A 10,489-nucleotide genomic window follows, 5' to 3' on the forward strand; every position below is an offset into this window, starting at 1 on the left:
TTCTGTTCTAGTTCTGTTCTAGTTCTGTTCTAGTTCTGTTCTAGTTCTGTTCTAGTTCTGTTCTAGTTCTGTTCTAGTTCTGTTCTAGTTTAGTTCTAGTTCTGTTCTGTTCAATTATAATTGAGGACACAAAAAATGACAGAGTTTAGCTTTGCCATAGTACTGACAATTACAACGACAGCACCTAACCTATACTATACACTTTTATGTTTTTATTGATAAGAGCTTTCTTAAGAGTAGAAAATACTAACAAATGCAAACATTTATTCTCGTGTTTACCAGCATCACTCTCATAATAGAAGTACATATATTGAAAATAACTTTTGAAAGCTTGTAAGTCTTGCATACTATATCTACAGATCTATGGATTTTACATAGAGGCTACACTAATGTACATAAGTAGGAGGTTATTGTTGAAAGAGGAAAAATAATCACTCTGTCAACAATAACCTCCACCTATAGAAAAACAGAGCATTTACATTTTCTATAAATATTTTTGTTTTTTTAATTTTTTGTATGGAAAAAATTTAAAGCAAACAAAGCCTAAAGCCATTAAATATTATAAAGACAAATATGTATGTAAATTTTTTTAATTATTTTTGACATGATTTAAAATTGTGACATTTTTTAACAAATAATAACACTAAGCAACTAAATTTGTTGGTAGAAATTTATCTATAACACAAAAAAGCTAGAAATACCATACATGTGGTTAGATGTTGTTTGCAATATTTATGGAATTATTTTATACTCGTTACAAAGTCTGAAAATGTGGCTTATTTAGGTTTGATTAATAATTATAATTAAAATATAGTTACATTATTTACGTTAGTTTTTTCATAAATAACTTAAGAGACTCCCGAACTACAATCTAATGTTTAAGAAAAGATTGCGAATTAACCATTTGAAAAATTGTAATTGATTATTAGCATATTAGAGTGGAATTTCATATTTTGTTTTTTTTTTTTTTTTGTTGTATTTATACCCTACACCACCATAGTGTGGAAGGTATTATTTGTGCTGATGTCCATGGACATTATCTCACTTTTTGATACCCTACACCACTTTAGTGGGAATGTTATATTCGGTTTGTGCTGATGTTTGCCACGATGCCCTATAACCTCCTTGAAGTATGCCAATCGGCTCAGAATCATTTTCTGAGTTGATTAGCTATGTCCGTCCGTCTGTCTGTTGGCACATTATCTTTTATGGTATCGTAGACGAATGGTTAACATCGGTACATTATTTCATCATGCCCCTATACAACTGAACCCGCCGAATAGGGCTTTTAAGTTCATAATTATGTTTAGTATACTCATATCTATCCAAGTTCTATAATACACTTGATAACTCTCACGAATTCTATTATAATAGGGACCCTAGCCCCTATGAAAATCCGCCATCAAAATTTCACTTAAATGTCCAGAATTTTCTTCAACAATAAACAGCTTAAGTATGTATGTCTGAGGCAAGCTACAATTCAACTTAAATGATTTATTATGGCAATTAAATCACATTAAATTTTTTTAAAAGTTGTATGGTATTATATAGTCGGCCTCGCCCGAAAATAATTTCTTACTTATTTTAAAATGTCATAATATCCATGGACATTTTAACACTTTTAAAACAGAAATTTATTAGAATATTTGTTTAGAATTTAAGAAAGGGACACACTTTTCCCGAAAAGGGTTGCTACTCAATTTGGTGTATGTTGCATATTGGATTCCTTTTTAAAAGTGTCCTGGCAGAAGTTTCAAACTCTGGAGAATTTTGAATACCGGCTTGGCTAAATAAGCCTTTCTTTGGTAAATGGATTCTTTGAAATCCATGGACTTTTTGTCGCATTGCTCTTGTACATTGTGACTTTTGTTTTCAATAAATTTGAAAAAAATATAAAAAAATTTATCATAATTTTACTTATGCTGAATTAAAAAAAGTATTAGTTAATAGTAAAAATATTTAATAAATTTTCTTAAACTCTGATTTTATTTTTTTTCTAACATACTTAAACATTTTTATATCACATTACGAATTTGATTGAATTTTCCTCCTACAACACTCATTACTGTTATAGAGTCTTAAAAATTTTTTTGTTATTTTTATTTTCCATACATTTTTCGTTACAGGCTCGATTTATTGTTCCACTCAAGAAACTAGGGACAAAAACAGCTACAGCAGCTGCCAAAGCATTTTAGGTGGGAAATATAAAAAAATTCAAACACAACAATAGATATCAAGTGTATTTATACAATAATTTAAGCAAAAGTATGTGGAAAATCTTTAGAAAAAAATTGTATTAAATTTCACATCAAACTTAGTAAGAATTTCAAAATTAAAAAAATCTGGCAACTATCAAAGAAAATCTTTTTCTTTTTGCAGCCAGCAAAAAGAATAACATTTATCACCATTTCAAAAGTAGCATTAAGTGAATATTTCAACTTCTGTGGAAGTGATGTTTCTTGAATTCCAAAGACGTGAAGAAAACGCTCTTTTGCATTTAACGTGACTATATGTAAGTATGCGTGTGTCCACAATACAGTAACATATCAAAAACTTAAAAAAATAAACACAATTAGAAAACCACAACAAAATAATCACAAAACAATATTGAAAGATTTACATTTCTATACCCTACACCACGCACAATAATATTGGTCTTATACCCACCTTAGATTAATCCAATCGGTTCAGAATCATTTTCTGTGTCGATTTGGCTACGTCCGTCCGTCCTTCTGTCTTGGATATATTGGGTTTTTTGCTGATGTTTGTAACGCATACTAATATTGCTCCCATACCCACCTTAAATTATACCAATCGGCTCAGAATCATTTTCTGAGTCGATTTAGTTATGTCCGTCCGTCTGTCAGTCCGTCCGTCCGTCCATGTAAGCCTTGTAATCAAACTACAGGACGCAATTTTGAAGAAAATTCAATGAAATTTGGTACATGATATTCTATTGCCCCAGGGACGAAGCCTATTGAAGATTGTTTACATTGGTCCAATTTTTCACCTAGTCCTCATACAACTGGACCCGCCGAACTTTTAAGTTACAATTCAACTTATATGTTTATTATGAAAACTTAATCACATTTTACTTTTTGTAACAAGTGTACGGTATTATATGGTCGTTCTTGCCCGACTATAATTTCTTACTTGTTTTATATAAAAAAAGCAAACTATTAAATGATTACAAAAAAAGATTTTAGTCAAATATAAAAAAATAACTCTAATGATCACAAACAAAACTTAAATTTCCAAATTTGGCTCTTTACCAAATTTACATAAAATTTAAATTTATGTCAAAATTTAAATTCAAAACAAATCGTTGTTTGGAGAAAAAACTTCCACTTATCTAAACATTGCCGTAAGTATGCTATGATTGACACAACAATTGCATTTAAATGTCATCGAAAACGTGTCAGTTTGACCTATAAGGTCAATAAAAAACTACGATTAAACAATTTATGAATTTTATGCTATTAATTACTTTCAGTTTATTTTACATGTCATAGCAGAATGTTTTTATTTTTAGCAATTTAATATTTTTCGAAATTAAAATCGTTTCAACATTTTTAATAGAAAAATTCAATTTATTTTTTTTTTTCGGTTTTTAGATTTTTGCCAAGCACTTGAATAATTTAAAATAAAATAAATATTTGAAGAATGCATACAATTAAAATATTTTTATGTTTGTGGTTTTCGTTTTAAAAAGTTGTTTGTAAATACTAATGAATAGTGATAAATAGTTGGTTATTATTATAGAAATATGTTCTTTATTGTGATTTTAATAACATAAATATTACAATAATAGTATTTTATCTAAAAATACTTTTTTATTTTTCTTTTATAATTTAAATTAATATTCCCTCTATACTCATCATATTGATAATTTGTAACAATATTTCTAATTACTCAAACACTTTGCATTATTGTATAGTATATTTCATTGGCGTATTAAAAATTGTGTTTTATTTTCAATTAAAAATTAATTTTATTCCATTAATCTTTTTAACATTTTCTTATGAATAATTTGTGTATTTAAAACAATATTCTTCAAAACAATTTATTTCAAGTTAATAGAACTGCCTTTTACATTCTCCATTTGACCAACTTAGTTCACATTTCGTTTAACATGATTTATGTTAATTTTTTTTTGCAGAAAATTAATTATTTTTCTATTATTTTGGCTGGGATCAAAACAATTTTTTGTGTTGATGTATTGAATTTTTAATAATAGGAGACGTTTGTTTATTGCAATTAATCAATACATAATACCTTAATTAAAAAGTGCTAAGAGAAATTTTTGTTTGGTGTTGCAATTTTTAATTAGTTTTTCAGATCTTATAATTGAAAACATTTGGTTTTTAATAGAAACATTCAAAATTGCTGAATGACGATAAATAGAAAGAGATTTAATTTATTAAATGTTTAAACATAATCGAGACTATAAATCGAAATTAAAGACAAGACTGTAACACTAGATAACAAACTAGAAAATACTAAGGACTAGAATATAAACTCGACAATGAACTTGACAAGACTGCAGAATAGACTCTAGTCTAGACTATAAACTAGACTATAGACCAGACTATTGACAAAATTACTGACCAGACTATAGACTGACATATATTATTTATTGACCAGTTTTCACTGTTAAACAAGACTCGTACATTCAATGCATTTTCACTTTTGGATTAAAACCTGTGGTTTAGGAATCTTTTATCAAATACCCTGCAATACCCTGAATCTAATTATTTCCTTATTACATTTTTACTGTTCTCATTACAGAATGATTTGAAAATTAAACCTGATTGCTATTATTCGAACTAAATTGAATTGATTTATTGCTGAAGTTTAAAACCAAAAAAAAATGCAAAAATAGAAAGCTTATAGATCATCGAATATTAAAATAACTACAACTAATAACAAGACTGTATTGGAACACACATCAGGATTTGCAACAAATCACAAGCTGTCTACAACAATAGATACATTTGAAGCAGAAACAACACTAGACTTCAGGGAAATCAAGTACATGCGAACAAAAAGAAACATTTTATAAAATATTGTGTAAACAGACATCAGACTTGTTAGCACATATGAAAAATGATGAAACTAAACTACCGTACATCAAATGCCATAACGTTGATGCCGCAATTGCTGCTGTCACTGTAAGAACAACAACAAATTTGTCACAAACATTCCGTTGTACACTTGAATATACTTCAACAACGGCAAAGATTTCAACAAAAAATTTAACAATATAGTTGTTATAATATTGATATCCCTGAGTATTTTTAGAATCCATCCAGTCGCACTTCCACTGTCACTAGTAACCAACAACATCAAAAAACTTTACTCAACAACAATAGAAATGACATTTTGTTAATAGCTCTGACAGCAGTAGCAGTCATTTTAGTAGCATCTGCAATAACAAAGACCTGCCACCCATACGACACGAGATTTTTATTTAAGTCGAAATATTAACTGAGATAGTGATTCCTGTTTCGAATAACTTCTTCTTAATTCACCAACAACATTGTCTGTCTTAAGTTATGTTGATTTAACCACCTTAAATGGAGATCTCGGAGTGCCGTTCAAAGGCTTTAATTGGAGTTTTTTATTTGTCATATATCAATAATATGATAATTGCCGATAGCTCTGGATTGACATTTACAAAATGTCACTAACTATTTTCTATTGCAAATGTCAATTTCTAAGCGATTTGTTGGGTAAGTACATAATAAGCAATAAAGAAAACACATATATCCCTGTAAGTATGCTACAGTAATTTCAATAATGTTTGATATAAAAACTATATATTACTCTGTATTTTTGACTAAAGATGAGTGCATATTCTTGACTATTGATTAGTCTATAGTCTTGACTATAGATTAGTCTATAGTCCTGACTATACATTAGTCTATAGTCTTGATTATAGATTAGTCTATAGTCTTGAGTGTAGATTACTCTATAGTCTTGACTATAGATTAGCTTAAAGTCTTGATTATAGATAAGTTTATTGTCCTGACTTTAGATTGGTCTATAGATTTGACTATATATTAGTCTAAAGTCTTGGCCAAAGATCAGTCTAAAGTCTTGACTATAGATTAGTCTATAGTTTTGACTATGGATTAGAATATAGTTTAACTATGGGTTAGTCTATAGTCTTGACTATGGATTAGTCTATTATTTTGACAATAAATTAGTCTGTAGTCTGTACTATAGATTAGTTTATAGTCTTGACTATTTAAAGTCTTGACTATTATTAGACAATAGTCTTGACTATAAATTAGTCAAAAGTGATGACTTTCGATTAGTCTATTGTTTTGACTATAGATTACTCTTTAGTCTTGATTACATATCAATTGATGGTATCATCTGCTATTCAGTCTACGATCTTTGCTATAGATTACTCTATAGTATTAACTATAGATCAACCAATGTAATTGAACATCTTATAGCACTTTTAGAATATAGACAAACAGAAAAACAATAATTAAGGAAGGCAGTTGAACAAATTAATAATTGGACGGATGGAAACAATTGATGAGTTTCCGTCCGTATGAGTAGTATGAGTCTTGTAGATTTTGGGCCAGTAGTGTAAGGGAGAAGCAGGATTTCTATGCTTTCTTTTAACTATTTTTCTTTTCCAACCAAAGAATTTGCTACAAAATATTATCGATTTGTTGTTGCATATTTTGCTATAAAAGCATAAAATGCATTTTCTGCTTTAAATTGCATATATTTTGCATATTTCCAGCATTTATAGCATATTTTGCATATTTTTAATTTTTTAGAATTTTTTAAATAACTATTAACAAATTTCGATTTAACAACAAAATACTAGGTTCTATGAAAAACAATTTCACAAAGTTTTATTTAATTTTTAAAACCTCAATAGTGCGAAAGGTATTTTGAGTTTGTGCTGGTAATTGAAACGTCCAAAATATTCGTCCTTAAATTATCGGTTCAGTATAAATTTCTGAGTCTGTCCATTTGTGTGTCTATATAAAGAGAAAATTTTGTTCTTACATTTCCATAATTCACTTAAGAACATCACCAAACGATAAAATTGGAAAGAAATATAATTTATACAAAAATAAGTTCATTCATCAAATTTTTTTAAAGTCCAAAAAATCGCTCTTACTATTGCTATTAAAAATACTTTAAATTAGCATTATTTACGGAATTTATTTATTTAAATCACTTAAATCACTAAAAGTATGCTAATTATTACATTAAACTATTTGCATAATACAAAATTTAAGTACGCAATAAATGTTAAATTTAAAAACACATAGAAAATCAGCTAGGATTAAACCCAAAAAGGATATAGAATTTTTTGTTGTAAATTATTTAAAATAAATTTGTTTTTGTAGTATATACATTTAATAGGGATTGAATTAACCAGAAAAGTTTCACATAGTTAAGGCAGAATTTTTTAATAGCTGTAATTTTATGTGCTTTATAATGAAGTAATATAAAATTTTAAGCATCATTAAATAGTATTAGCCTAATTTTTAAAAGAACAATTAAATTTGGTTATAAAATAATAACCACAAATAGGTTTGAATTTTGAGATTAAATAGAAGTTAACATACATTAATATCCTCTACTCTTTTATGGCTTCGAATAGGAGAAAAAAGCTATTCACATTTTTATTGCATATTCATAAAAAAACTCAACTTATTTATGAGAGTAAATAAATCAAAAAAGAAAACTTTATAAATATTTTAAATTTTAAGCCTAATAGTATGCAATATTGCGTAGATATATGTAATAACATATTAAGAGTTTTTCAGCATACAAAACACATAAGCATTATTTCAATTCTTGTTAAGATTTCCTTTAAAATAGTAGTACTATAAATAATTCGGTTGCATCATTTTCGTAAAAAAAACAATATTTAAAAATAGACAACCCTCCTTAAAATAGGCAAACATATTAAAGTTTAAAATGTGATCTAAAAAAGTTAATAAACCCTCCCTCAGAAATAGTTATTAAATGTCAAATGTAAGATTATTTTTAGTCATAGCATAGACAATTTCCCCCAAAAACTATGCTTCTTTATTTTCACTACTTTACAGTCTATTAGACATTGTGGCATTTTAAGCCATTAACTGCAAAAAAAAAACACAAAAGAAATTTCTATTGTTTAAATTTATTTGTTATGAACAAAAATATTGTTTAAATAAATAGTAATTTTGTTAAGGCATCACTGATCTACAGTCAAGACTATGGTGTGGTCTATAGTCAAGACTATAGTCAAGACTATAGTCAAGACTATAGTCTGGTCTACAGTCAAGACTATAGTCTGGTCTACAGTCAAGACTATAGTCTGGTATATAGTAAAGACAATATAGTATGGTCTATAGTCAAGACTATAGTCTGGTCTATAGTCAAGACTATAATCTGGTCTATAGTCAAGACTGTAGTCTGGTCTATAGTCAAGACTATAGTCAAGACTATAATCTTGTCTATAGTCAAGACTATAATCTTGTCTATAGTCAAGACTATAGTCTGGTCTATAGTCAAGACTATATTCAAGACTATAGTCTGATACATAGTCAAGACTATTCTGGTCTATAGTAAAGACTATTTTGGTCTATTGTCAAGACTATAGTCTGGTCTATAGTCAAGACTATAGTCTGGTCTATAGTCAAGACTATTCTGGTCTATAGTCAAGACTATAGTCTGGTCTATAGTCAAGACTATAGTCTGGCCTATAGTCAAGACTATAGTCTGGCCTATAGTGAGGACTATAGTCTGGTCTATAGCCAAGACTATAGTCTGGCCTATAGTCAAGAATATAGTCTGGTCTATAGTCAAGACTATAGTCTGGCCTATAGTCAAGACTATAATCTGGCCTATAGTCAACACTATAGCTTGGTCTATAGTCAAGATTATAGTCAAGACCCATAATAAAGATAGTCTGTCCACCAAGCCACTACATCTGGCATTGCAGACTACACTAACCAGATTACTTCATTTTAAAAAATCGTAATACAATATAAAATGCGATTCTGATTCAGTTTTCTCATTTCTATCGAATGCTTGTTTCATGACTTTAATACAAAAAAAGTTTATCAACACATTTGGTTTATTATTTGAAACACCTACTTTATTTTTTCCCCGAAAAGGTCAATTACTATAAAACCCCATTACATAAAGAAATGTCAAATATTTAACCCAGCTTTATTAATTACCTACCATTGTTTTTCGAAGGCATGCATGACAAATTACTTTTGAAATCAAACCTTTTGGTCATTTAAAAAAAAACTTAAATTTTCCATTAAATATTTTCATAATTTTCTCATGTATTTCACTTTGCCGGTTGCTAAAGAAGATTAAAATGGAACATGGCCAAAAAGAAATGAACATACATAAAACTTTTGTTTGGTGTTTTTTAAATGCCACACAAAATGAAAGCATATCGTTAGGCTTAATAAACAATGTTAAAATATTAGCATACTTTTAGTTGTTTTCTTTTTAAGTTTTCAAAATAAAAAAAATATTTTAATACTTATTGTGGAATTAAGGAGTAAAAACAAATATTTAGTTAAAAGTATTTATAATAAATTTAACGCCTTATGTAAGCGAAATTTTTGTAAAGAAGTTTAACCCTTGACACCAAACTTTTGCCAATAAAATTGTTGAGATATTTTATGCTTCAAAGAAATCTCATTTTTTTATTTAGTTTTAAACAAATAAATTTAAAAGTTTAGGTATATAATAAGATTTAACATAATTTTTAAAAGAATGTAGATAAATAAAACCGAAAATCTTTTCGAAACAAAATTTAACCGCAAAAATTAGCGTTATTATAAATATACTTTGAAAATACTGACACACTCACATTATTTAAAAATTATTTCTTCAATAAATGATTTAATATAATTTATTTGAGACTTTTTTAATTATATGCAAATAATTGACATAACTAATTCATAAAAATTTTCCTTTCATTTATCCTTAAGTCTGGTAGTTAATTTCTTAAAGTCTTGTAGTGACTTTATGCATTTTCTCGAAGAAATTTGAATAGTTTAGAATATTTCATTAGAAGCTCAGCTGGAAATCAAATTTTTTACCCCAATTCTGTTTAATTATTGGTATTCTGGGCTGTATTCATTTTTTTAACACCTTGCATATAATTTTATATATAAATGTCTGAAAATTATTTCCAATGTTTTGTTCATTTGCTTTAATTTAAAAATCTGTGAAAATTTTAAAGGCAGATTACTAAGGGAACACATACATATGCATATGCTTATTTTTGTCGTATTATACGCTTTAAATAAATATAAAATTTAAGTTGTTTTAATGAGAACATATTAAACTGTAAAGATAGTAAAGTCCGGCTAAGCTTAAGCTAATTAAACTTTTAGAATTTAAAAATCATTAGATAGATAGATAGATAGATAGATAGATAGATAGATAGATAGATAGATAGATAGATAGATAGATAGATAGATAGATAGATAGATAG

At 27.6% G+C, this 10,489-nt stretch overlaps 1 long non-coding RNA gene across 7 annotated transcripts in view; it reads left to right on the plus strand.

Moving 5' to 3' along the window:
• Nucleotides 1-10,489, plus strand: part of LOC124419714 — a 38,557-nt gene that overhangs the window by 12,176 nt on the left and 15,892 nt on the right. For 6 of the 7 annotated variants that reach the window (XR_006940775.1, XR_006940777.1, XR_006940778.1 and 3 more), the window contains 3 exons: nucleotides 2,127-2,317; nucleotides 2,380-2,512; nucleotides 4,789-5,732. This is a non-coding gene — a long non-coding RNA (uncharacterized LOC124419714). The remainder of the gene's footprint in view (nucleotides 1-2,126; nucleotides 2,318-2,379; nucleotides 2,513-4,788; nucleotides 5,733-10,489) is intronic. The other variant, XR_006940774.1, reaches the window with a different exon arrangement.

The sequence above is a fragment of the Lucilia cuprina genome, chromosome 4 (assembly GCF_022045245.1).
Source record: "Lucilia cuprina isolate Lc7/37 chromosome 4, ASM2204524v1, whole genome shotgun sequence".
NCBI lineage: Eukaryota > Metazoa > Arthropoda > Insecta > Diptera > Calliphoridae > Lucilia > Lucilia cuprina.